Raw genomic sequence first — 5,489 nt, 5'->3', positions numbered from 1 at the left:
CTATAGTTCCAGCTACTCGGGAGGCTGGGCAGGAGAATCACTTGAACCCAGGAGGCGAAGGTGCAAGTGAGGACAAGATGGACTGCCACTGCACTCCAGCCTGGGCAACAAAGAGTGAGACTCTGTTCAATAAATAAATAAATAAGGCGGGCGCGGGTGGCTCAAGCCTGTAATCCAGCACCTTTGGAGAGCCGGAGATGGGCGGATCACAGGTCAGGAGATCGAGACCATTTCCTGGGCTAACACATGTGAAACCCCATCTCTACTAAAAAAATACAAAAAAAACTACCGGGCGAGGTGGCGGGCGCCTATAGTCCCAGCTACTCGGGAGGGCTGAGGCAGGAGAATGGCGTTAAACCCGGAAGGCAGAGCTTGGCAGTGAGCTGAGATCCGGGCCACCATCCAGCCTGGAGGCGAACAGAGCGAGACCCCGTCTCCAAATAAATTAAAATAAATAAATAAAAATAAATAAATATTAAAAAAATAAAAGAATTATTGACTTCACTTCTGGTAAAATCAAGAGGTCTTCAAATGGTCTAGCTGTAAGCTGCCCTCCTGCTGTGTTCTGTGGGTAAGGTCCCCTAGCCAATCCTTTCATCAAATGAACCAGGAGCAGTTCCTGCTTATCTTTTAGTAGTAGGCTTCAGTTCCCTGCCAGTCTGTAGAATTATTCAAACAAGCCAGTTACCTCCCATACAGGAACCAGGGAGCACCTCACTCTCTTATCACTACAAAGCCTGCCCTCCACAACCCCTGGTTGTTCACTCCATTCCTGAGTGCACCTCCTGTGTGGCCCTGCGTGGCTTGTGGTGCCCTTTCCCATTGAGTATGTAACTAATGAACTGCGGTAAATCTCAACTGTCCAGTGTCAGGTGTTGTGTTTGGTTACTGCCATCACATGAGAGTGGGAACCCCTCCCTCAGCCATGGGGCAAAGAGGACGTGATTAAAACAAACATTCAAAAGACTGATGATATCCCATGCTGGTGAGGCTGTAGGGAAACAGGAACTCACATAGCTTTTTTTTTTTTTTTTTTGAGATGGCAACTCACTCTGTAGCCCAGGCTGCAGTGTGCAGTGGCATGATGACTGTTCACTGTCATCATGGGGCTTCACCATGTTGGCCAGGCTGGTCTCAAACTCCTGACTTCAGGTGATCTGCCCACCTCAGCCTCCCAAAGTGCTGGGATTAAGGCGTGAGCCATTGTGGCTGGCCGGTAATACATAATTCTTCATTTCAACTGTTTCTGGTTAATTGGGAGGGTTCTTTTGGGTACTCATTTTGACTGATTTTTTGGGCATCTATTATGATAATTGTTTCTTTTTCTCATTTGACAAACTCATGGCTTATTAATTTCATATAGAATAATCTACAATTTTATTTTCTTGAATTATATGTAGGATTTCCCCCCCCAGAACTGATGAACTGATGAGTATGGTTTTCAGTTTTCCTTTCTTCCTATGCTATTATTAGGAATTGGTATAAGGGGAATTGTGGCTTCATAAAATCAAATAGAGAGCATTCTATCTTTTCTGGGTTCTGATACAGATTAGTAGGGTGAAAATTATCTATTCAATGAGTTTGAGAGATTTCTTCCATTAAACTATCTGAGGCCAGAGCCTTTTTAAAATTTTATTTTATTTTTTTGACACAAGGTCTTGCTCTGTTGCCCAGACTAGAGTGCAGCACCATCATGGCCCACTTGCAGCCTCAACATCCCAGGCCCAAGCCATTATCCAACCTTAGCCTGCTGAGTAGCTGAGACCACAGGTGTGCACCACTGTGCCTTGATAATTTTCTAATTTTTTTTTTTTTTTTTTTGAGACAGGGTCTCACTCTCTCCTAGGCTGGAGTGCAACGGCGCGATCTCAGCTCACTGCAACCTCCACCTCGTGGGTTCAAGCGATTCTCTTGCCTCAGCTTCCCGAGTAGCTAGCACTACAAGCATTCACCACCACACCTGGCTAATTTTTGTACTTTTTGGTAAAGATGGGGCTTCACTAACGTTGGCCAGGCTGGTCTCAAACTCCTGACTTCAGGTGATCCACCCGCCTTGGCCTCCCAAAGTGCTGGGATTACAGGAGTAAGCCACCGTGCCCAGCCCAATTTTTAAATTTTTTTGTAGAAACAGGGTCTCCCTATGTTGTCCAAGCTGGTCTTGAACTCCTAGGCTCAAGCCATCCTCCTGCCTTGGCCTCCTAAGGTGTTGAGATTATAGGCATAAGCAACCATGCCGGCCACCAGAACCTTTTTTGGACATATTTCTTGGATGATGTTTTTAACATCTTTTTTATTCTTGTAATTTTATTTCCCAGAAAATGATCCACTTTATCAAGGTTTTCAGGGCTGGGCACAGTGGCTCAGGCCTGTAATCCCAGCACTTTGGAAGGTGGAGGTGGGTGGATCACTTGAGGCCAGGAATTGGAGACCAGCCTGGCCAAAATGGCAAAACCCTCTCTGTACTAAAAATACAAAAAATTAGCTGGGCGTAGTGGTGCACGCCTGTAATCCCAGCTACTGAGACTGAGGCACGAGAAGCACTTAAACCGGGAGGTGGAGGTTGCAGGGAGCCAAGATCATGCCACTGCACTCCAGCCTGGGTGACAGAGCAAGACTGTCTCAAAAAACAAACAAACAAACTTGTGTGATCATTAATCAGCAAGTGACAAATCATCTTAAGCAACAAAACAAAACAAGTATTGATTGGTTCGCTCAGCCGATGAACCCAGATACGAATAGTCTAATCTCAGCACTTTGGGAGGCCAAGGCGGGCAGATCTCAAGGTCAGGCGTTCGAGACCAGCCTGACCAACATGGTGAAACCCTCTACTAAAAATACTCTACTAAACCCTCTACTGAAAATACAAAAATTAGCTGGGCATGGTGGTGGCACATGCCTATAATCCCAGCTACTCAGGAGGCTGAGGAAGGAGAATCGCTTGAACCCCGGAGGTGAAGGTTGCAGTGGGCCGAAATTGCACCCTTGCATTCCAGAGGGAGACTCCGTTTCAAAAAAAAAAAAAAAAAAGTCTCGTTCATAGTTGCTCTGAAAGAAAGGAAGGGGATTGCATTAGTTATTCATTGAACAGTTACACACTATGCTAGAGTTTGTGTAAATTTTAAGTGAGACTCCGTCTCAAAAAAAGAAAAGTTTTCATATGCATTGGACCAGAGTCAGATATAGATAGTATTCTCTTATTTTCCTGGTGTTCTTTTAAAGATGCAAAACCATATTACTCTATGAAATAGGAATGGAGACTATAAAGAGATTAAGTTGAGATCAAGACAGAGGTGGAATGGAAGTTGGCTGAAAGAAAATAAAATCAAGCAGAATCAAATGTCTTATTGGAGAAAATAAACAATACTCTTGACTCTGAAGAAAATTAAATCCATAATGGTGAAGAAAAACTTGATATAGTCTCCCAGGGTGCAGAGAAAACAGATTTATTTGACATTGGTGATCCAATGTGATAATTTTAGAGGACAGGAAAGAAAAAACCCAAATCTTTTCACAAAATGTACAGGAAGTAAAAATTTTCTAAGCTGCAAAGAAGACCTCTTTTGTTTCTGGAAAATTAATAGATAAGGCCCATATTGATTTATACTGGCAAAATGTTTGACTTCTGAGGGTAAAGAAAAACCCTTGCAAGCACCAAGCAAACTGCTGACCTTAAACAGACAAACCCAACTTTGCATTTTCAGTGCCAGAAGACAATGAAATAAAGACAAGAGTTTTGAGGGGGAAAGCTTGAGACTCAAGAATCCTATAAACAGGAAATTACTGTAAAGGCATTCTCACCTAGGGCAAAGGCTTAGGAAATACAACATTCCAGAGTCCCCCCTGAAATCGCCAGTCATGTGAGAGATGGGTCCAAATGAGGAATAGAAAAATTAGAATACAAAAAACCGGCAGTGACATTGAAACCAATTAAACAGAGTTGGCAAAAGCCAAAAACAAGGATTGAAAAAGAACGTGGCTTAAAAAAAAAAGTGTAAACAAAAGCTAGGTCTGTTGTCCTGATTAAGTGGACAAATGTAAGTAGTGAGGGCGGCAGGTAGGAGGCAGAAAAGCACATTACATTTCTTATGACATAAAGGGGAATATAAAAACGAATTATTTGTCACTGACTTTACTAATTTGTGAAATGTAAACTATTTTCATTTGATAAATTTAAAGGCAGTCGCGAGAAGAATTAAAAACACTTTCTGCCTTGAAAATCACGATAGAAAATAAAAGCAAATGTGGGAAAATTCAGAAAACAGGAATAAATAAAAACTATAGAATACGAAGTCATAAGACCAAACACGACACCTATAAACAGCAAAGACGTAATGCGTTAAATCCCAGCCACCGTAGAGACTGCAGTTCTTAGGACAGACCCTGGTGCCTCCAGGCCTTTGCTAGTGCTAAACTCTCGGCCAGGCTTGCTTCCCCACCCTATTCAAGGCTGAGGCCTCAATTCAAGGCCGACTTCCTCCTCCCGGCAGTCCTCCCGGGCCGTCCTAGGCTGAGTGAGCACTCCCCACGGTGAAGGCTGCCCGCGCGGACGAGGCCGGTGCTCTAGGTCCGGGACGAAGTCCGCACATCACTCCCTCTCACCCCGGATTGCAGCGTGTGGTCTGGGGCCACGCGTTACGCCAGGCGCGGGACAGGGTGAAAGCGTTCAATCCTGCTGGGGTGTAATGTGCATTTTTTCCCCGTCGCACCTTCCAGACGGTGATCCAGTGTGAGCAGCAAGTTTAAAATAGTCTCCGTTTGATCACGAACGGAGTTTACTGCCCTTCGACGCCTCCCGCACGACAGCCCGTGGTCCTCGCGCCCGGGCGGGTCGTTTCTCGGCCGGGTGGATCCACCCGCGACGATTCGTCCCGATCCCACCTAGCGGACTTGCAAGGTCTAAAGGCGTCCGCTGGGAGGCCGCGTCCCGAAGAGCTGGCGCGGGAGAGGAACGGGGCTCGGGGCTCGGAGTCGGGAGCCCCTTCACCCAAGCAAGAGGAGTTCCTCCCGCTCTTCCTAGACGTGGGATTCAGGGAGGGCGCGGTTCCATTGGATTTGTTTCGGAGGAACGACTGGGCCTGAGCCCAAGCCCAAGGGCCTGGGGGTTAACGAGCGATGACCGGAGGGGATCGTGGCTGTCTTGCTGCGCCCTAGAGAGGGTGAGGCGGAGGGGTCCCACGCGCGGGCGGGGCGCAGCGACGAAGGGGTTAAGGCGCCTCGCCCCGCCCCAGCCCGGGCATTGGCTGTCCTGGGGGGCGTGGCCGGAGGGCGGGCTCGCGTTTGCCGCAGCCGCTGGTGGGCGGGGCTCGGGCGGGGAGCAGGAGGGGCGCGGAGCGGAGCCGGGCCCGCGCTGCGCGCCCCGCCGGGCGTGCTTTGGGCTGCGCCAGCGAGCCGGGCAGGTGGCGCCCGTGTCGGAGACCCCGCGCCGGACCCTGAGGCAGCGAGTAAGTGAGGCAGGCCCATCGTGGCATCCCTCCCGGCTCCGACCTGCC

General features: G+C 47.8%; 1 protein-coding gene across 2 annotated transcripts in view; it reads left to right on the top strand.

The window, feature by feature from the left end:
- The first annotated feature begins 3,458 nt into the window (after nt 1-3,458).
- Nucleotides 3,459-5,489, top strand: part of LZTS3 (leucine zipper tumor suppressor family member 3) — a 13,267-nt gene continuing 11,236 nt past the window's right edge. The window contains exon 1 of one of the 2 annotated variants that reach the window (XM_017872596.1): nt 3,459-5,156. The gene's annotated coding sequence lies outside the window, so the exon portion shown is untranslated. Of the gene's footprint in view, nt 5,157-5,281; nt 5,442-5,489 lie in introns of those variants that run through there. The other variant, XM_017872593.1, reaches the window with a different exon arrangement.

This window comes from Rhinopithecus bieti, unplaced genomic scaffold (genome assembly GCF_001698545.2).
Source record: "Rhinopithecus bieti isolate Rb0 unplaced genomic scaffold, ASM169854v2 scaffold_7580, whole genome shotgun sequence".
NCBI classification, from domain to species: Eukaryota; Metazoa; Chordata; class Mammalia; order Primates; family Cercopithecidae; genus Rhinopithecus; species Rhinopithecus bieti.
The sequence above is the reverse complement of the archived record's forward strand: the minus strand, read 5'-3'. Positions and strand labels throughout refer to the sequence as shown.